This window comes from Mesocricetus auratus, unplaced genomic scaffold (genome assembly GCF_017639785.1).
Source record: "Mesocricetus auratus isolate SY011 unplaced genomic scaffold, BCM_Maur_2.0 Super-Scaffold_100045, whole genome shotgun sequence".
NCBI classification, from domain to species: Eukaryota; Metazoa; Chordata; class Mammalia; order Rodentia; family Cricetidae; genus Mesocricetus; species Mesocricetus auratus.
In genome coordinates, this window is record NW_024429222.1 from 761,583 (window position 1) to 784,361 (window position 22,779).

Consider the following 22,779-nt stretch of genomic DNA (forward strand, 5'->3'; position numbering starts at 1 on the left):
GTCAGTTGGAGTTAACTGTCGCTGTCAGTTGGAGTTAACTGTCGCTGTCAGTTGGAGTTAACTGTCGCTGTCAGTTGGAGTTAACTGTCGCTGTCAGTTGGAGTTAACTGTCGCTGTCAGTTGGAGTTAACCGTTTAAACTGTGCCTCTCCCGTGACGTCATCTGGGGTGATGTGCAAACCACCAATCCCGGCTCTACACATCTCACTCGGAGCTCCTAGGCTTATATAAGGGGCTGGGTTTCTTAGCTTGGGGTCTCCCTCTAAGAAGCTGATCATCTATCTCTCAAGATGCATTAAAGCTTTACTGCAGAAGGATCCGAGTGTTCTGCGTCGTTCTTGCTGGCGAGACGGTAGCGCGGGACATAATAGACCATCAAAATATGGCTCCATTCTGCTAGTACAGTGATTAGGTCAGAGCCGCTATAGTTCAATCAGATCCCAAAAGCCCCTCATAAAACACTGCCCTGGAAACCAAGCCTCCACCTCCTCAGTTCTTCAAGGATTCTTCAAGGATTGTTCACTTCTGCTGAACAAGAAAGAAGGATAGCCTGATGGGGGAAGTCCTGTGTATATGTCAATAAAGCACTGTTAGCCAATAGGGAATCAAGATAGATGAGACTAGGAGTCCAGGAGGACTCTGGGAAGGAGAAACACAGGAAGTCAAGATGTAGCTGCATAGGGATAAGAAGCCCGGAAACTTCTCCGATAAGAGAAATACTTAGATTAGCAATTATGGGATAAATACTTAAGTCAGAGCTAGCCAGTAAGAAACAAGCAAGGCCAACAGCTTCATAATTAATATAGTCTCCTGTGTGTTTATTTGGGACTGATGCGGCTCTAGAACCAGGCTGGCGGGAAGGCTTCTCAAGGCTTCTCTTTACAATAGCCTGTTCTGTTTGTTTTCTGCTCCAAACCCTCAGTAAATGAGTATACATGGTTTGACAAAGGGCCATTTCTCAGACCTCTTAGACAGGCATACTGGCTTGTCTGCATCCCACAGATTAACTATCTGGACGTCAGAAAAGATGTATGAAAGAGGGCCACAGCAATGCTTCTCCAATTCCAAGTACAGTTGTATATGGCATCCCTATGTCTTCCTGACGGCAGCTCATAAATCCAACTTTATCAATCTCTACCTAAGACCCAGCCTCACTAAGTCTATGTCAAGCATCAAATTGTTAAAGATTATCACTCTGCCTTCTATGGTTGCTCTCTATATGACAAGCACCCCCAAAGGACTGAGCAGCAACAGCAGGAAATAGCTCATTCCCTCCATAGCTCTTGGAGAGAATCTAATGTCCAGTTATCTGGGTTTTGTTTTATTTTGTACTTGTTTTATTTTAGTGCATGTGTGTGTGCGTGCATGTGTGCATGTGTGTACACTGGCTGTAGGGCCCAGGACCTTATGAAGGCTGCACAACCATGTTACCCATAAGGTACGGCCCTTACACCCTGTCTACCTCTTTGGAAAGATCAAGAAGGGGGATCATGAATTTGAAGTTCATATTTAAAGTAAATCTTTAGAGAACTAAGGAAAATGAACTACATAGGACTGTGACATGGAAATATATTACAGAACTTCAATGACTGTGGCAGAACTGAAACTTATAAACTGAAGTATAAACTCAGGCTTACAGTCTGGAGTCAATGAAAACTGGAAGGTAGAAGTCTCTGAAAGTCAAATGTACTCTATATTTTCACTTAAAAATTTTTCCTGGTCATTAAATAAGTGGTCACTAGAATGCAAGTAAGAACAAAAATAGAAGCCGGGCGGTGGTGGCACACACCTTTAATCCCAGCACTCGGGAGGCAGAGGCAGGCTGATCTCTGTGAGTTGGAGACCAGCCTGGTCTACAAGAGCTAGTTCCAGGACGGCCTCCAAAGCCACAGAGAAGCCCTGCCTCAAAAAACCAAAAATAAATAAATTAATTAAGATAGATTCAGCCTAAAACCCTTGCCAGGAGAGTAAGCCCACCCCCTGACACTGCCTGGAGCACCAGGACCCACAGGGTGGATGACCCAGAGACCTAGCATAGAACCAACTTGACTGCGACTGGAGGGGGGAAATGTCAATGTAATGGTGCCTAATGATATTATGCTGCACCCATAGATTGGTGTCTAGCCCAATTATAATCAGAGAGGCACCATCCAGCAACTGATGTGGAGACCCAAGCCAAATATTAGGCTGAGCTCAGGGAATCCTGCTGAAGAGAGAGAGGAAGGATTGTAGGAGCCAGAAGAGTCAAGGACATCACAAGAAAACCCACAAAACCAACCAACCTTGGCTCATAGGGTCTCACAGACACTGAAATGACATCCAGGGAGCCTGCAAGGGACTGACCTACATCCTCTGCATGTATGTGACAGTTGTGTAGCTTGGTCTTCTTGTGGCACTCCTACCAGTGGGAGCAGGGGCTGTCTGACTCTTTTACTGGCTTTGGAGACCCTGCTCCCAGCCTTAATACATGTGGAGTCTTACACAACTTGATATGCCATGTTTTATTGATATCCATGGAAGACCTACCTTTCCTGAACACAAATGGAGGGGGAGTGTATTTGGTGGTGGGAATAGGGCAGAGTTGTAGGGGAGACTGGAAGGAGGGGAAACTGTGGTTGGGATGTAAAATAAATTTTAAAATTATTTTCTGTGCCAACCTAGTCAAAACATAGAATTCTTATTAATTTGCATTTATTTGCCATGGTAAATTTTATTACTTAATTCATTATTGTATCAGTAGTTACTTTATCTGTTTATTTTATATTAGATATTACTTATTTTTCTCCTGGGTATATAAAACTCCACATTGTAAAGGACCTAATTAGCATTTTACTTTCATGCTAATTAGGCATATTTTGGCATATTTTTCCAAGTCTCATTTTTTTAAATTTTACAATGATACTATCTATCATGCAAACTATTTTATGTGATCCTGCTTACTAGTTTTGGTTAGTCACGTATTACCATTATTTAATAAAAATGCCATGAGACGGTGAAGGCAGCTCAGTCAACAGCTGCACACATCCTTGCCGGCACTGTGATCCCTGCTGATGTCTTTTCCATTCCACTCCAAGCTCCTTGAAAGCTTACACAGATGCTGTATTTTGAACATCACTGTCCCTCAGTTCCTGGATCAGAGCATCTCCCAGAGCAGGTATTCAACAAATAGTTAACCCATTCATGAAATCTGTGTAATGATCTGTTTATTGGATTAGGACACTCACATGTTGTAATCCTAATCTTTATGGATGACACTAAGAGATGGAGTCATTGGGTTGGAATGAGGTCATTAGAATGGAGAACTTATCAGCAGGGTTAGTGTCCTTACAGACATCCTAGAGAAATGCTCTGTAAAATATGGTCAGAAGGTATCTCCATTAGACTGTCTCTCAACAGTCCTCTGCAGATACATAGTGTGCTGATGCCTTGCATTTGGACTTCTGCTTCCAAAACTATGGGAAATTGTCCTTGGTTGTACACAAGCCATCTATCTACCTTATACATTTTGTTACAGCAACTCAGACTTCATGAGAGATTCTACTGGTATGGAGACAAACCAGACACTAAACCCAAGATCCCCCAACCTGAATGACTCTGTACAAGAATGTCTCATCCAGAAACCAGGCAAGAAGCTGAGGTGCTTAGGGAAGCAGGCAGAAGGGAAAGGGAGCATTTCTCAAGGTGAGGCATTTAAATAAATAAATAAGTAAATAAACAAATAAATAGATGAATGAATAGTCAAAAATCTGGAAAGAATAGGTACAGACGTAACTTAACAAAAGACTCATTCAAGGACTGCAGCATGGAAAGGCAAGAGTCAAGAAACATAAACACACGGGAAAATCCTTTATCTTTTGCAGCTTTCAACACCCAGTTTATCTCTGGAAATATCACCAACTGGCAAACAAGCAATAGTGGAGAGACTACATTAACAACCCTTCCTTTATGATAAGGTTGATGACTATCCTATATGCCATCCTAGAACCTTCATCCAGTGACTGATGAAAGCAGAGACAGATACTCACAGCTAAACACTGAACTGAACTCCTGGAACCCAGTAACAGAGATGGAGGAGTGATGAGCAAAGGGGTCAAGACCATGCTGGTGAAACCCACAAAGACAGCGGACCAGACAAGGGGGAGCTCTTGAACCCCAGACTGAGAGGCCAACAGCAGACTGATCCAGACTCCATGAATGTAGTGTCGGTGAGGAGGCCACAGAAATCACTGGGGCCTTGGGTAGTAGATCAGTGTTTACCATGGTGTACGAATGAACTTTGGGAGCCCATTCCACATGGAGGGATGCTCTCTCAGCCTGGACTCATGGGAGAGAGCCTATATCCTGCCCTGGATGAAATGACAGACTCTGGAGATCCCCCCCAAGGAGGGCCTCACCCTCCCTGGGGAATGATATGGGGATTGGGGGGTGACTGGTGGAGTTTTATTTATTTGTATGTGTATTGGGGGGTTCACATGAGTACAGTATAAACAGAGCCCATAAGAAGGCGTGTCAGCTTCCTGGAGCTAGAGTTACAGGCAGCTGTGAATATAGGACAGAGGGAACCCAACTATGGTCTTCTGTAAGAGAAACACATGCGCTTAACCAATGAGCCATCTATGCATTCTGAATAAATCCTTTCTTAATCAAATTAGATATAAATAATTAAGAAAGCTTGTATAGACATTAAAGAACATTCAAATCTTGCAAATTTTAATTAATTATAGACATTCTGGAAGTATAATTCTTCATTGGAGAAAGTACTAGAAAGAGGCAATGCAGAGCAACTTACAAAAAGTGAATGAGTTCAGGGATTGGAAAGGAAAAGGAAAGTCAGACATGGGATGCCTTGTTCTAAGAAACATAGAGACCAGTGTTAGAGTCAATGAAGATCCATGATTGAGAGGGTGTGCCATCCAAGTTCTGAGATTAAGATAGGAAGACAAGGGAACCAGAGTCAGAAAAAACAGCCAGAAGCTTTATAGTATTTCAACATCCTGGAGGCCTCTAGCTCAGCCCTGGGTACCATTGGTGACTCAGTACCACACACCCCATCATTCTCAGACATTCATCATCCTCGCATAACACGATGTCATTCTGCATGCAACCTGGGCATATCCTGCCACACACTGTATATCATTATGGATTATTTACATCAGATGAAGTGAACAGCTGTTACCCTATATTGTTCAGAAAACAGTCAAGCAGTGTTGGCTCACATGTTTAATCCCAGTTCTTGAGAGTCATATGCCTTTAACACCAGCACTAAGGAGGCAGAGATAGGAAGGGATATGGCTGGATGGAGAGAGGAATATAGAGTGGGAGGAGATAGGAGCTCATTGCATTCAGTATGAGAATTCCTAAGAGACATGATCACCCATTCAGTCTGAGGATTCGGTAGAAGTAAGAACTAGTGGCTGGCTATTCTGCTTCTGCTTCTCTGATCTTTCAGCATTTAACACTTTATCTGACCCAGGGTTTTTATTATGAAGACCAATTAGAATTTGTATTACATTCTGTTTCTGGAATGGTTTTGGTTTGGGACTCTGAGATGGCAGGTGTGGGTTTCAGAAGGTGGGAGGAAAGAGTGGGCTCTTTTTCTCAAGAAAAACATTTCCTTTCCCTCCCCAACACCAAACTGGAAGTGCACTGCAAAGTATGTAACATGAAAATCTAGCAAGAGCTAGCTCAGGTCCTAAAGGGAAAGCAGATTATGGGAAGCTGACTACACAGAAGTCAGAGAGGGAGGGAGGGAGGGAGGGAGGGAGAGAAAAGAAGCAGATTCTCCAGATACAATGAAGACACTGTGCTAAATTTTATGTTAGACTGCCATTTATATAATATTTAAGGCAGGGATACATTACTCCACCCATACCATCTCTACAATTTCTCTCTACTGGGACAGGAGCACTATTTTAAAGTCACATCTCTCACCATGTTCCAATAAGAGAAGCTACAAGCCTAATTGCTATTCTTGTACAATTCTCAGCATTTTGTAAAGTATACTAAAGCTACTTCGATAGATTCTAAAATAATCAAATTCTGTGTAGTTATAGGGAGTACCCTCAAGGGATTTGTAGCTTCAAGGGGAGGTTAAGTGTGTGCTTGACTGCAAGGAACTTGAATCCTGAGTCCCCCAAATCACCATGACTTCCCATGTTCATGTTACTTACTCATGGGAAGGTGAGTACATAACATGCGGAAGGGACAGATGAGATGGGACCAGGGAAAGAATGGACATAAAGAGAAAACTGAGGTGTCATACTGTCTTGATGCATGTGCAACTTATTCTACTTTATAACACACCTATGGCCAAACATACAGTTTGTCTACAGTCGATCCACATCATATCATGTAAAGAAGCTACACTGTGGTGTTGAAAAGATACCAAACGAGGTTAAAAATGCACCCAACTAAGGGTCTAGACCCTGCTCCAAATGATGTGACAGACTTTGAAGATTCCTATGGAAGGCCTTACCCTCCCTGGGAAGCAGAAAGGGGATGGGATAGGGGGTTGGTGGGGGGGCAGGGGAGGAGGGCAGGGAGAGGGAACTGGGATTGACATGTAAAACAAGCTTGTTTCTAATTTAAATAAAAAAGGGAAAAATACACCAAACTGAAGTTTTTTCCTGTCTCATCTTGCTGTCTTTATTGTTTGTTTGTATTATTGCTGTTGTTTTGTTAAATTCAATGTCATTAATTTCACATTTGCAAGGAAATGTACTCTTCTAGAAAATCCTTATCCTGGTAATAGTTGTGGGAAAACAGCAAATCAAGACTCCTACAAAGCCTCACTATCCCTGGTCTTGTTCAGAGGAATGCAATTGCCAGCTCCATGAAAGCACCAAACTGCATGCACTTAATTTTAATGTCATATCAAAGTGCTCATCCAAAGAAAACATTAAAAATTCTAACAGGGACAATTATGAATAAATTGTTTTATGACTATAAATCTTAATGAAGTTTAATTGTATTTTAAAGATTTTCCAAAGATTTTGACTACCCATTCTTCTTCACATTGAAATTACTTTATCATTTTTTAAATTCAGTTACACTTTCCTATTCCATCAAAATTCAGTCATTTAATACCGATATATTAATAGATATCCTGGTGTATCTACTATACACCAGGCATTAAATCAAATGAAAGAGACACAAAATCCCAAAGCTGATAGTCTTGCCTTTGAAATCAACCCCAGTTATTATTTAATAGGAATTATGATGAGTGGTATCATACAGGTAACATGCTAATTGCCATGAAAGCAGGTTACTGGTTTACAACCAGACTGACCCAAGTTCTTGGCAAGAGACATGAAGAGGATACTGGAGTAGCTCAGGTTGAACTAAAGAAGACCTGCATTTGCACAGAGCCACTGGAATATGTTACAAACCACCTCAAATGTTGCTTAAAATAAAATATATCTAGAAGTTGGCCAACCAGATCCTGGGAACACTGTAAGAGGACACTAGAACAACCCCTGACAAACCAGAGCTGACAGGAAAGGGACTTTGTAACACTAACGAGAATCAAGAAGGAAATAAGTAATACTGGTTATTATTAGAGCCCTGCAGAAGCCACCCGCCCTAATCAAGGCACAACTCAGTCTATGGTGGCCTTCCTCACTCAGAAAAGGGTTTAGCCACAAAGTGTCATTGACTTTAGATCAACACCACTAAAAATTCAAAGTCCTGACTACGAAGCATGCTGTAAAACTACAAATCTTGTTTTCCATAAAAACTCAGCCATGATCCTTACCCAGCAACTCATACAGAGAATTCAGAATGGATTTCCAAGACTCCCCTGCTTCTATCCTAGCGACATCTGTAAAGTGAGCTGCACTACTATAGACATGTAAGCGGTCTATGCACTCCAGAACCAAGTTGATCATTCCCTGGAGAGGGGGTAAAAACAAATCACTATTAGAACCTAATTCTGAGCCAGGCATAGTAGCTCACGTACACCCCAGCATGCAGGAGACTGATATAGGAAGACAAATACAAGTTCAAGGGTAGTCTAAGCTACAGAGTAAGTCTATTCCAAAAGAAGGAAATTAATTGTGCTCAGGACAAAAGGAAAAGAGGGATAACTTGATTTTAAAGAGAAGTCTAGCTTAACACTGTCTGTTCATTGTAAAGCAAACTAAGATCATTTATTCAAAAGGCAAGAAGAATTACACATCTGCCTGAGAAACTAAATGTTCTTCAGATAACTGAAGTTTTCAATCTTGGTTTTCATTCCCAAACAAAAGTGAAAGAAAATTGTGAAATTATTTCTTCCCATTTGCCTTGCCAGGTTTAATAGCAGTTGGCATGAACAGGTCATGAGGGGGTATTGTACTATTAGTGACTTCATCCTTGTTCTTAATAAACATTATAGCTACTGAATTAAGTGAAAGAAAGCAGCCAAAAAGAAATTTTAGAACAAATAAAAAGATTCATTTACAAGAAGCAGTCCATGGAGCCTTCATTGTTATTGCTGGGACGATGTTTGCAAAGTGAGACAGCACCATAAAACAAAAGCTATAAAATATTGACTGATCAGATTCACTCATTGGACAGAATTTTAGCAGCATCCATGGGTCTCAGCTAGGTCCCTTCTTGATTTTTCTTTGTGACAAAATGACAAAGAAAAAAATTTTATCTGCATTATATTGAAAACATTTAAATTTATATTTTAAATTACCATAGTCTGATATTTAGGTGGAATTCCTTCAGATAGGAAATAATTGTATCTGTGCAGCAATCGGTCCAGTGATCCAGCATATGTGAACATAAGAACTCCTTTAATTAATCACTCTTGTTCTTACTATTAACTTGTACAGACATTGCTGCAATTTTGTGCCTTGATGATCATAGATCATTTCTTTTATTTACACAGAGAAACAATTGCAAAATTTAATATCAGTTTTAAAACTATCAGTAAAAAAACAGCTTTAATAGTACAGCATAGATTTGGGGACTATGGAAACTCAAAAATCCCCCACGCTTTTTCTTCATGCTTTTACAAGGTACTGTGTTCTTGAAAGAGAAAGGGAGAAGGAGATGGAAAGTGTTTGTTCCTAATCATATGTGTATGTCTGTGTGGGTGTGTGGTATGTACATGCATGCAGTACTGTCAGAGGCCACAAGAGGCACCTTATCACTTAGAACTCGAGCTACAGACAGTAATCTTCCTGGCATGGATGCTAGGAACCAAACTCGGCTTCTGGGTGAGAGCAGTACATGCTCTTAACCTCTGAGCCATATCTCCAGTTTAAGTTAATTCTTTAAGAGAATCATCACTCCCGTGTTGGGAACGCTTAAAATTGAAATACCTGCTAAGATCCTGACTGGCTTTATTGTCCCAACACCCTTACTTAAAGGCTGGAAACCTGTGGTGCTAATATTGACAAGCACCTCAGGACATTAGGATGGCAAACTAGTTGTAGTTTGACTCTGGTTACAGTGTGGTATATGAGGTTTTCTTGTTTTGTTTTGTTTTAGGCAGTGTGACATTATGTACAATAAATTATACACGAAAAGGCACACATGGAACTGGGAACAGCTCAGTGAAAGATCTCTCATTTGTGCAGCAAACAAAAGGACTTGGGTTTGTCTCCAGCACCACACATACACACAAAGTAATATATGCAAAGGAAAGGGTGCAGACACCTTGTTCATACTGGAAACTGGAGCTCACCCTCTTCGTTGGAGGCCATTTCCCGTTTCTATGCCAAGTTCACAGCCCTCTTAGCCTGAGGCTCTTTAAAGGACTTTCCTATAGCCTACTATATAGTTTGCAAGGCCTGATGATATTTTGTGTGTGTGTGTGTGTGTGTGTGTGTGTGTGTGTGTGTGTGCAGATGCACCTGTGCATGAACACAGCACACCTGTGCACGCGTTCATGTGTGTGTGTTCTGTATTTATGGAACCAATATGAAACAGTGGGATCAAAATGTGTTCCTTGTTTTCAGCTTCTCTGGGCTGTGTTTTGAAACCCATAGCTTCAAAGGTGGCTAAGACGTACCTTCAAACAAAATGCTGCAATCTCAAAGCTGCTAAAGTCAAGTCTAAGACAGTCACAAAACAGACAGCAGGTAGTCACCTCTACTGGAGTCACCCAGGAGTGCTCTACTGCAGTGGTAAAAATGGCCCAGTGAAAGCTGAGGGTAAAATTAAGTGTCCTTGCCAGGGGAGTGACACAGAAGTAAAGATAATGAGTGGTTTCCTGTCAAGCCTGCTCCTCTGCTCAGTAATGCCCTGGTTACTCTCCTGGGATGAGTACAGATGTGGGATGAACAGATAACTGTCTTTACTACAAAGTCGTTTTCCCAAGAGAACAGAAAATGAACGGGTGTGATCTCACCTCTTTCTGGAAGAGATTCTGCCTATCCTTCAGGGCTCGCAGCCTGTTCTACTTGTCTTCATGTTCCAAGTGCTCACGGAGGGTAGGGGGTGGAAGTAGCCAATGTGGTCCTGCAAACTCAGGCTCACAGAATCAATTAGTGGGCGCCTTTGCCTTCTTGCTGAGAGCATCCAGCCCCTAAATCAATAACAAACATTTCTCTAGGTTAGTGATCCACAATTTCAGTTCAAGGTACTTTGACTGGCAGATGATGTGACATTGACACCCCCTCTTATAGAAGGCACAGTCAACGGAACATACAAGGCATCCTTTCTAGCAGCCATAAAGGCCGTATTCACATTATAACTGTGTAACACAGTATCTAAATATCACAGTGCACCCCAGACTAAAGCATCCAAAGTCATGTCACTACAACAAACCCTGTTGGGCCAATGGAGAAAGGGTCCAAATACAAAGCCAAATGATAGCACTACTTTAAGATGTAAGGCCATATCTTCCTTGACATTTGCTTGTTTGAGGTTGGTTTGGCTTTTGGTAAGCGATTATTTTAGGTTTTACTATCATTGACACTAGCTGCTACTCTATTTAACTCCTATCAGTTAAAAAAAGCATGAATTTATGGGGGCTGGAAAGATAATTAGTTAATTGAGCAGTTAGGAATGTTTACTTAGTTCTGTCCTAGCACCCACATCAGGCAGCTCACAACCACCTGTAATTCCAGTGCCAGGAGGTCCAAGTCTTTCTCCTGGATTCTGTGAGCCCATGCACTAACATACACAAACCATCGCACAGACACCTAATTTTTAAAATTAAAAGTAAGCCATTTAAAACTATACTCATGAACTCAGAGGTGAGATTATTTGTACAAAATGGAGCCTGTGGAGATGCTATCACCCACAGAGGAGAGTCTCAAAGAAGCCTGACTCCTCCTAGCAGTTAATGGTTGCTCAAGAAAAGGGAGTTATTTTATTCAGTGGTGTAGCATGCTCTCATAAATAAATCTGCACTCTTGCTCAATGGGTCACAAAAAGAATAAATAAAACTAGACAAAAAGACACACACACAAGCACACATGAATGTTTTGGAAAATTAAAATTAATATTTTGATTTTAGCTTAGCTTTGTATTTCATAACACTCAAATTTTTATTTTATATATATGGTCATTCATATAAAGATTGATGGTGATGTTGGAATAGTTGAATTCAGCTTTTCAATCACTAGAAATAGTAAGATTACAACTATTTTGGGGTTTTGCCTGAAATCCCCTGGCAACTACACCAATTTACAGGTAATAAAAGGAGTCAAAGTACATTGTTAACATGGGCACAGCCATGTCCAGGACTCCAATGCCTCAGCCCCATGCAGATGGTAAAGTCTTACCCAGGTGAGATTCAGAGGGATGGCAGAGCTCTCCTCAGGGAAGTCTGCCTGTGAGTGTTTATGGACGACTGACCACGGTATACAAAGACTAACAATTGCAGCTTCCTCCTCCTGGATGTTTACAGTCTGAAATTGATGGTCTACAGAGACCACCTATAAAGACTAGCTAACCCCGCCCTCTGTGCTGTATCTGAGGTGAAGTTCCAGTTTTCAGTAGCAGATCCCATCTGATATCAACTTTACTGTATGTGTGTCTGTCTGTGTGTGTGCCTGTTTTTTCTTCATTCCCTTGATGCCTCCAGCCATGATTTCAGAACCCAGGCTTCATGGGTTGTGGTACCAACTGAATCCAATTGGGATTGTGTAGACTGACACAACAATATAAGTGATACAGAACAGAAATCCAGATAATGAGTGCAATGTGAAGCTGGTTCCCACCTCACGTCTAAGATTTATTCTAGCTGATGAAATTCAAGGTTTAAATGAGACAGACAAATAACGTAAGTATTAGATACACAAGATGGTAAAATTTGTGCATTTTTAGATATAAACACACACACACTTATAAGCACATACAATGAGAGCAGTCAATAATGAAATGAACTTTAATATAAACTTGGGAAGAAAAGATCTTTTGAAAGTTGGAAAGCAAAAAAGAGACTTGATTAAGGCAGTAACTCTGAAAAATAATTTAGAATTATTTTTCAAATTAATAAATTGTCAATGGTACAACTACACAGGAAATTAATGTTTCTAATGTAAAAGGTAGTTAGTACTGTAGTAAGAATATTAATGAATAACAGCATAATTAAAAAAACAAATGTAAAACATATTCATTCTCACAATTATCAATTTTTAAAGTATATATACTTGCAAATTAAAAGCATTACACATGTTTTTGACCAGGCAGTGGTGGCATACACCTTTAATCCCAGCACTCCAGAGGCAGAAGCAGGTGAATCTCTGTGAGTTCAAGGCCAGCCTGGTTCCATGACAGCCTCCAAAGCCACAGAGAAACCCTGTCTCGAAAAACCAAAAAAAAAAAAAGTAATACACAAGTTTTAAAGTTTTCATTATACTTAGCTTTGTGTGTGTGTATATACATGTGGAATTTGTATATTTATAGAAAAAATGTCTTCCATCATGTCTGCAAATTTAAACAGAGAAAGGCCTTCCACACAGTCTATGACATATATTACCATGCTGTTGCCAAAAGACACTGTGGCCACAAGGTTAATTTGTTTCATGGATAAGAAATTATTTCAATTATTAAGTAGAAAAACATATTCATTTTAAGAATCACGGCACTTTTAACATTTCTCAAAATCTATCAAGTATCTAGATGTCATTATCCTTACTATGTCGCAGACTTAAGTTCAGGCAAAAAATTATAGAATCATCATGACTGATAGCTGTCTACTAAATTTACATTCCCTAACTGAAGCTACCGTTTAAATTCTATTCTGTGAGCCTAGCAAAATTATGAGTGTTTCAAACAGTTTAAAACAATGTGTTTTAGAATGATCAGTTTGTAAATTCAGGAAGAAAATCAGATGTAAAGTTTTCCTCCGTTTACTTTAGATCTCCTCCACCTCCTTGGAGATAGATCTCTGGCTGCTAGGTAAGAGTAGCCAGCAGCACTGGTCCACTTGCAGCCCTTCCCAGAGTCTGGGCTTCGTGCCTTGTCTCAGCAGTTATTAACCTACTGACTTGACTTAGAGATCCTCAGCCTCTAGCTGCACAGCAGAGATCGTGAATAGCTGTGGAAAACGCTACACCCAGCTCCAGCCCAGATCAATAAACTCAGATCTCCTGAGGTGAGACCTAGGCATTTTATTTGCGAGTTTCTAGGTGAATTCACATGAAGATAGAAGGCTGGGAGTGTAGCTCAGACTCAAAGTGCTTGCTTAGCAAGCACAGGCTCTGGCTTCTGAGGCTCTGGCTTCTGTCCTCAGCACCACACAGTACATAGTTGAATAAACACAGGCACACACGTGGGCAGCACTGAGAAGCACTGGGTTAAGATTATGAGCCTGCCATAGCATGGAGGATCCAGGTACATTCTGGACCAGGGCCACCCAAGAGAGCCTTCTAGAACATCAGAAAGGTTTCATAGTCTGTGCTGCCCAATATAGAAGTCACTACTAAGTAGCCACTTGAAATGCAGGCAGTAAGATTGAGAAACTGGAGCTTGAGAGTTTAAATTAATTCAAATTTAAGTATACATAGATGCATGTAGCAAGTGGACTAGTGTGTTGGAAAATACAGCCCTTGAGTTATGCCATTTTAAGAGCTGAGTCTGTTATTAAATGGGTACTGAATGGTTGGTGTGTGTGTTTGTGCGCATGTGCATGCCCCAGCAGGCACTGTGTTCTGTATGAGGAGGTCAGAAGACAATTTGGGGGAGTAGTAGGTTCTCTCTCCTTCTGCCATGTAGGTCTGAGAGATCCCAACTCAACATTTTTAGACCCTAGCGACTAGCCCATCACAGAGTGACTTGTCCTTTTGCCCTCTCCTGAGAAACCGGAGACCTCAAGATAAACTTAAAAGATAGCATTCCCTGATCCAGAAACTAGCTCACCACATTCCTGCTCAATGTTTAACTGTACAATGCCCAAAGAATGCTTGGTTGAGATAACCTTCCTGTTAAGGCATAAGCTATCATTTAACTTCTCATCCTTTATGATGCTTGCCTAACTCCCCGATTTGGTTTTTCCCTTTTAAAAACCCCCGACTGCAGGTACTAGGGGTCAATCTCCTCTGCCCCTGCAAGGGTTATGAGCTCGGCCCCAGTGCACTGGTTCCCCGAATAAACCTCGTGTGCTTGCAGCAAGAACGGTCTCTCTTGAATTATTGGGGCATCAGCTTATCCTGAGACTTGAGTGAGGGTCTCCCCACTCTGGGGGTCTTTCAGGTCCCAGAAACTGGCTTCAGGTCATGAGGCTTAGCCGGCAAATACCTTTACCTGCTGGGTCATCTAACTGTCCTCAGGCTCTTTTAGATTCTATGTCAGACTGAAGGTGATGCTGGTTTCTGAGGAAGGTAAGGACTGAATTAGCTTCTCCTCCCCCCCCATTCAGGTAGGAAAAAAGGGGGGTCTTTAGAACTAAGTGTTCTTTAAGTTTTGTAGTTTAATAATAGAGAAGTGATTAAACTCTGGGGAAAGTTCTCTTCAATCCTTGGCATAATACAGTGCTTTCCAAGTGGGGGTTGTGACCTTTGCCCCAGAAGATGGCAAGTTTCCAGTGATCTCTGGTGACAGCCTGAGTTCCAGGGCTAAATATAGGTCACTGACAATGACAGCTTCCCTTCCTCAGGCACTTGGAAACCCAGTCCTATGAAAGAGGTTACTCACGGCTGGTGGGAGACAAGACTGAGAACCGCCAGGAACATGGCCCAGATACGTTGGGGCCCAGCCTCACAGGGTCTCTGAGTTGTTTGTCAGCTGACAGCCACAGGTGCATCCTGTTTTCTAGTCCTGGCTTACTGCCCCCGCACTGCCCATCTGACATCAACATCTAGCACGAGGAAAACACGCTCTCTTCCACCTGGGGTTTTTCCACTGTGCTGTAAGTCTGTGTATATAAGACTGCTCCCTCCTACAAGAGAGAGACCTCTTAGCACTTGCAATAAAGACACACACAAGCACACACTCTCCTGGCAATAAAGGCAGCACATGCATTCTCTTAGTACAAACAGCTGGACGTCTGGTCTTTCTTTTCCGATACCTTGGACTTGCTTGTGGCGAGGGCTCTGCACAGATAGAAGACCCTTTCCACTGCCACTGTCTACTGAATAAAACCAAACCGCGTTTATCTGATTTCCAAATTGACTTGTAAATTGTGGGTTGCTGTTTTGAAACTCTAAAAAAATCATGAAAAACATTTACAGTTTGAGAGAGCAAGAGTGGATTTATAAAACTTAGCAGCAATCCAGACCAGGGTGCTTCCCCACTGCTGCAGCACAAGCATGCGAACTGTAATCAAACAATTTCAGTGGTGAAACCAACAGCCATCAAGTCAACTATCACTGTTTCCGTGAGGCGCCTGCCCACCCTATGTAATACAGCGATATGTATTCTTTCACTATACCTGCCGCTTATTACATGATAGTTCATGACCCATTTTTTGAGACCCAATTAAGTATCATGGCTGACAGGCTGAATGTACTGGGTAGTGTTCTCCAAGGGTGTACACGTCATTTGAGACTGGCTGAAAGAGTACATACTCACAGGACACCCCCAGGCTTCCTGAATACAGAATTGGAGGGGTATAACCCAGCACTCTGTGTTTTTATAAGCCATCCAGGTGATTCTGATGCTAAAATTTGACATTCATGATCTAAAGTATTGTAAATCCCCCCTCCCAAACTGTCCCCCAGGAAAAGGCTTCCTATATCTCCTGAAGTTGAAAAAGATTGAAACATTTTACTACTGTTATTATTATAATTATCATTATTGCTATTGCTCAAGCCAGGGAGTGTGCACAGAACAGCTTACAGGAGTTGGTTTTCTTTTTCCACCGCGTGTCTTCTGGGACTCGAACCCAGGGCATCAGGCTTGTGCATCAAGCACTGCTATTGGATGAGCCGTTCTAGAACCTAAATCTGGCCTTGCATGTTATAAATCACAAGTCATTATTCTATCTGTTAATTTTATGAGTAGTGAATTTCCCTATTTCAACAAGGCTTCTTTGTTTTTTGAATGAAATTAATTTTCATAAGTTTAAAATTTGTAAAAATCAACTTCTGATGATATCGTACAAGGGTACCTTAATCAAACTCAACATAGAAAACTTTCAGAAGTAGGGCTGGGACAATTACTCTGCAGGTGAGAGCCCTTGCACCATAAGCCCAATGACTGAATTTGATTCCAAAAACCCCAAACGGAAGGAGAGAACCAACTCCCACAAGTTGTTGCCTGGCCTCCACATGCACATGCCAGAAATCACACATGCACACAAGAGTAATAAATAAGAAAGACTATTTTAGATGTATATCACTGCTAAATGAGGATCACTCCTCCCATGAAATGATCACTGATTCTAAAATGATGAATAAATTCCCTAGAACATGTCATTTCACAAAATGCAAATTTGCAGCTCTCTAATGTGTCAGTGGTGAAGAGGCAAGTCTACAAGATCTGACCTCAGACCTCTATGTTCCAACTCTAGTTTTTCACTTACTAGGTAATGGGGGTCATGCCTAAGGTATCCAATTTCTCTGCCTGTTTCCTCCATAAAAACGAGTTACTGTCCTATCCCACCTCTCGTGAAGGTTCAGAGACAGTACTTGCTGCAGAACCACACATGTCCAGTTGAGTGCTGTTGCTGTTACTGCTTTTAAAACATTTGTTCATTTATTTGTGTGTGTCTGCACGTGTTTACATGAACCATGCTCATGGCGGTGCCTGTGGAAGCCAGAAGAGGGCGTCATAGCTCCTGGAATGGGAGCTACAGGTTGCTATGAGCTGCCATGTAGGGGCTGGGAATCCAACGTGGGTCCTCTAAGTCATCTCTCCCGCCCTGGTTGTTCTTTCTTGACTTAGCTCACCTGTGACTAGTCTGGTCACCATGAACACAGATGATACTGACACTCCATCACTCCAGAGTGTGCAAACAGTTAAGTCTACACAAAGTAAAACCAAGCCAATGACAATGAGTTCTGGACACCCAGCAAGTATCCACCCTTCTAAGCATTCCTCTCTAGCCAAACCCACTGTGCTCCCTTCAGTGTCCTGGGAAAGGACCTCTCCCTTTGCAAAAACAGGAAGTCTCTTCATTTTGAAAACTGTGATCCTAGACTGATGAGTGCATCTCAGCAGCCATCTTGGTAGTACCAGAAACGTCAAAACCTCCAAGAAGATACATAAAATGGATGAGTAAAAGTTGGACCTAGAGCTGTGGCTTTCCTCCTGAATAGTAACTTAGTTAAATACAAATACTCTTAGTTTTAACATCATTACCAGCAGAGTTAGTACAAAAGCAAATTGAGTGGTTAACATACCCAGCTAGTATGAGTTAACTGGTTCTATAACAAAATAAGTTTGCTATCTTAAATCACTGCAGCAACTGCTTAACCAGTCCTTCTTCAATTTGACTGTGCAGAAATAACATTAATTTTACTTTTCCTGCTCCACACTTGCTTAGTAAACATCCAGTCTAATGTATTAACTACATAAATATTTGTTTTGTCTTTAAATTTTCTGTTACATATCATTAGAAATTTCTACAGAAGATTTTTTTTTTTTTTGGTTTTTCGAGACAGGGTTTCTCTGTGGCTTTGGAGGCTGTCCTGGAACTCGCTTGGTAGTCCAGGCTGGTCTCGAACTCACAGAGATTCGCCTGCCTCTGCCTCCCGAGTGCTGGGATTAAAGGCGTGCGCCACCAACGCCCGGCCAGAAGTGTGAAAAGTCAGGGACGATGCATGTGCCTGTAATCTCAGCCACAGGAGGTTGGCAAAGATGGGTGGATCCCTGGGGCTTTATTGCCACCCAGAGTAGCATAACTGATGAACCCTGGATCCCAGTGAGAGACTCTGCCTCAAAAATTTGAAATTACTTCTAATGTGTCTTTGGTTACTCTTTTTATTTGTCTATATTACCGTAAAGGTTGATAATGAACACAGAGATGTTTAAGTCTTGGTGTGGCTATGTGAGTAAAATGTACAAAACACATTTAAAAAACAAAAAGCATAGGCGTCGCTGGCCCACGCCTTTAATCCCAGCACTTGGGAGGCAGAGGCAGTCAGATCTCTGAGTTTGAGGCCAGCCTGGTCTACAAGAGCTAGTTCCAGGACAGCCTCCAAAGCAATACAGAGAAACCCTGTCTTGGGGAAAAATAAATAAATACATAAATACATAAATAAGTTAGCCTGAGCTACATAGAGAGACTGCAGAAAAAAAAAACAAACTAACTAACAAACACACAAAAAAAACCCCATGAGCCAGGAGTGGTGGCACACACCGTTATTCCAGCACTCAGGAGGCAGAGGCAGGTGCATCTCTGTGAGTTTGAGGCCAGCCTAATCTGCAAAGTAACTTCCAGGAGAGCCAGGACTGTTACACAGAGAAACCCTGTCTCCAGAAAAAACAAAAATAAATAAAATAAAAATCATTACATATTATGTTTTCGTTGCTGCTGGTTTTTGCTTTGGGTTCTTTCTTTTCTTTTTGAGACAGAATCTCCTATATCCCAGGCTGGCTTTGAAGTCCTGAGTCTTGTGTCACCATGGCCCTGCTTAACTGTTTGGTTTTGTTATGCGCATTGGTGGTCTCACTTCATGAATATCTGGGAACTGGAGGTACTGAAAGTTGTGAGCTGCCATGTGGGTATTGGGAATTGACCCTGGGCCCCTGGAAGAGCAGTCAGAACTCTTAAACACTTGCTGAGCCATCTCTCCATCCCCCAAGTTTAACAGTACTTTTAAAGTTAACATGAAGGACTCTGGGCTGAATCCTAACCAACAATACAGACAAATGGAGCTCATCCTCCCAGTGAACCCTCTCAAGGGCTTTCTCACACAAATAAGCCAATGTTGCATTCCTTGCTTTGCAATGGGTATGCATGCCAGGTGGCTATCTGGTTATGTAGCATCTGTTTGTGCTATAGCTAAAACATGAAGGCCAACCACCACTTCCCCAACCTGGCTGTGACTACTTGCTGCCCAAATTATGATCCTTTAATGGAAGGACACTTGTCAGATCCATATAAGCAGGTCAAAATTTAAACATTTTCCTCCTCTAGAGGAATAACCAATGGCTCCAAATGGGAACACCCCACACCTAAGGCCTCAGACTTAAAACATTAGAACATGGAGCCAAGTTGGAGTTTTAGTTACATAAAAGAAGGAATCTTTCCCTTCTCTCTCACTACTGTGACCCAGCATCTTGTCCTATAGATGGAGAGAGGTAGATCTCAAGCAACCAATCCCCCCCTGGTAAAATCGGTGTTATACACAGCAAGCATAAAACATGCTTATCTTTTCAAGAATGAAATCCTTTTGTCTGCTTTACGTTCTGTTTGGCGTCTTTGTCTGAGGGTCAACTGTGGAATGACAGAGTAAGACTACAACACACCCATTCTGCATATTATTTTTCTCCCTTGGCAACGTCAGGCCAGGAACAGTAGGTTGCCTTTGCAGAATGTCTGCCGTGTCTAGAAATAACAGAGAAGAAGCAAACACACGCAGGGAGGACAAAACTACAGCATTTAAAACGCGTAACTTCAGGTCTGACTGAAGTGGCCCTCACAGTCCATATTCTTCCTTTTAAAAAGCTCACCCCAAGTTAAGGGAGCCTGCCCTGAGTGTGGTCTCACCACATCGTACCTGTCTCAATGCTTTTTCCCTTTGTTGCCTCATCCTGCCATTACCTGTTATCTAGTGGGTTTGGCTAATCTGAAATGTATGTCCTCAATACTTGGGAATACCAACAACTACACAGTAAGGAATTAGGAAACTATAGTGGTTTAGTACATTATATCTGAATATAATCTTCAGTGTATTCCTATTATTGAAGAATCAAAGTTCATTTTTCTGAGCTCTATTATCTAAGATCCAACTTAAAGACTGTCTCTGTCTTCTATATCCTTCCTTCTGCAACCTGTTTCCTGACCATTTCACTATTCATTAATCTCTCCCTCCACAAGAGGGATGGGCAGCACACACACACACACACACACACACACACACACACACACACAGAGAGAGAGAGAGAGAGAGAGAGAAAGAGAGATATTTTAATAGAATCAATTTTGTTATTACTGTCTGATAAACCTATATGCAAAAAGTGTCAATGTGACTGAAATGACATAGAATTCTGAAAAAAATAATTTTTGATTGTCCATGATCTAGCAATTACTTCCATGAAAAACTGAATTAGTTCTCTATATCTTAAATTTTATGGAGGTTTATTTAAATGATCAAGAGAATAATTTGTTTTATAATTCTAAGAATAATCACACCAAATCCATGAACTAAATGTCTATAAGATGCTATCAACTAAAAAGAATTCCCAAAGAATCAAAAGCTAAAAATGAAGCACCAGGTACATTTTAAAATGGAGACTATAAAATAGGTAATTATTTTCGCCTTATAGTTTTAAACCTCTTTATATACACAATGATGGAAAGGTCACGTATAGAAGAGTATATGTGACAGAAATGTCTATGAGTATTTTCAAAAGTAACCACTGAACTCTAATCTAACCACTGAACTTCATAATCAATGATGTAATAGTCAGGAGGAGAACAAAGAGGATTGCACAGCGACGGATGGACTTCCCAGTTCAGTTTGCTCTTAAAAGAGGTGACATTAGACAAACACTGTTAGTTTCAGAAACTGAACAAGATGAAAAATTACTGCATTATGGAGAATATTTTATCAATAATTGTGCCATAAGGTATATTTTATTCAGCTGATCAACTTCACAGAACTAAAGCCTCAGAACTACCAGGTGAGATAATACATTTATACCTGCAATATCCCATTCCATAAATAATCTATACTATCAGAAGCCACGCTGCATTCAGACTCTACAAAGAGAGAAATGAAAGTGTTCTAGTGGCTTCCGAGCATGCCATAAACAAAATACAGGCATTGGGTATGATTATTGTGAAGTTCAAGGAAAGAGATAAACAGATTCTAGGAAATACTATTTCTACTATTTCACACATTCTTTTACTCCACACTGCTAAAGGCTTAGTGAAAAGGTCATTTATGTATCTCAAAGTAAATAAAGACACTTAGCAACTCCTGACATTGTCACTCTCTCAAGACACAACCTATTAATCACATAGTCCAGATGCTGTGTCAGTTGTTTTATTTCATATGGCAAATAATATGTTTCAAGGTATAATTACTGATTCCTCCCACTTTCTTTCTGAACTGAGGACATCCCTACTATCTTCACAAACGAGTTAAATGTTTACAGGGAACAGTAAAACTGATGTCATATTGTGACATATTTTTGTTCCTAGCAGGCTTTGGGCCTAAATCCCATATTCTCTAATCAGATAACTGTTGGGGAAGTCCTGTTATATGTCAATAAAGCACTGTTGGGCCAATAGGGAACAAAGATAGGTGGGACTAGGAGTCCAGGAGGACTCTGGGAAGGAGAAACACAAGAGAGTCAAGATGTAACGCCATGGGGTAGGAAGCCTGGAACTATTCTCTGGTAAGAGAAATACTTAGATTAACAATTATGGGGTAATTACTTAAGTCAGAGCTAGCCAGTAAGAAACAAGCAAGGCCAACAGCTTCATAATTAATATAGCCTCATGTGTGTTTATTTGGGACTGATGCGCCTCTAGAACCAGGCTGGCGGGAAGGCTTCTCTCAAGGAAAAAGCTTCCCTTTACAGATAACTCTCAAGAGCAAAGATGTAACCCGTCCTTACATGTATGCACATCAATATTTTTAAGATAAAAGTAGGTGTGCAATATTCTTAAAAAATTATCTTAGTTCCAAAAATATTTGCTTATTTTTTTAAACAAGGCCATTACAAATTCAATTCAAGGAGCAGCTCAAAATAAAACAGACACGACAAGTTCCTAGAACATCCTCAAGACAAACTCAGAAAGGTATTTCAGAATTCCCTGATTCAAAATGAAATTACAATGTCCAAGGAACTAATAATACTCAAATGTTTTGTTATGCCAAAAGGGAACTAACCAGCATGGTTTTGTTATGCCGAAAGTAACTAACCAGCATGGTTTTGTAAAATAAGGAAAATATAAGTATCAAACGCTAGTGAGGAGAGGGAGGGTAAATGACAGCTTATTATTAAAGAATCTGATAGAGATCAGATCATATCAAACACAACTGCCAACTGCATGCTCGTCCATTACGTCCCCTGAATTGGATGTGATGACATCTGCTCTCGCCACGGTGCACAGTCCACGGAAAACGCTGAAATAATATAGCTGAGCAAACTGAACTTTCTTTATGAAAATTAAAGGATAACAGATAAAGTCTTGCCCCACCTTTTTTCTTCCTTTTTTCTTTTAGTAAAACTGACAAATTGTTGAGGAACACTACAGCGCCACCAACACAGATCAAGG

General features: G+C 41.0%; 1 long non-coding RNA gene across 2 annotated transcripts in view; it reads right to left on the reverse strand.

The window, feature by feature from the left end:
• Window positions 1-22,779, reverse strand: part of LOC121135940 — a 63,312-nt gene that overhangs the window by 38,909 nt on the left and 1,624 nt on the right. For both annotated transcript variants that reach the window (XR_005873055.1, XR_005873056.1), the window contains exon 2: window positions 10,342-10,518. This is a non-coding gene — a long non-coding RNA (uncharacterized LOC121135940). The remainder of the gene's footprint in view (window positions 1-10,341; window positions 10,519-22,779) is intronic.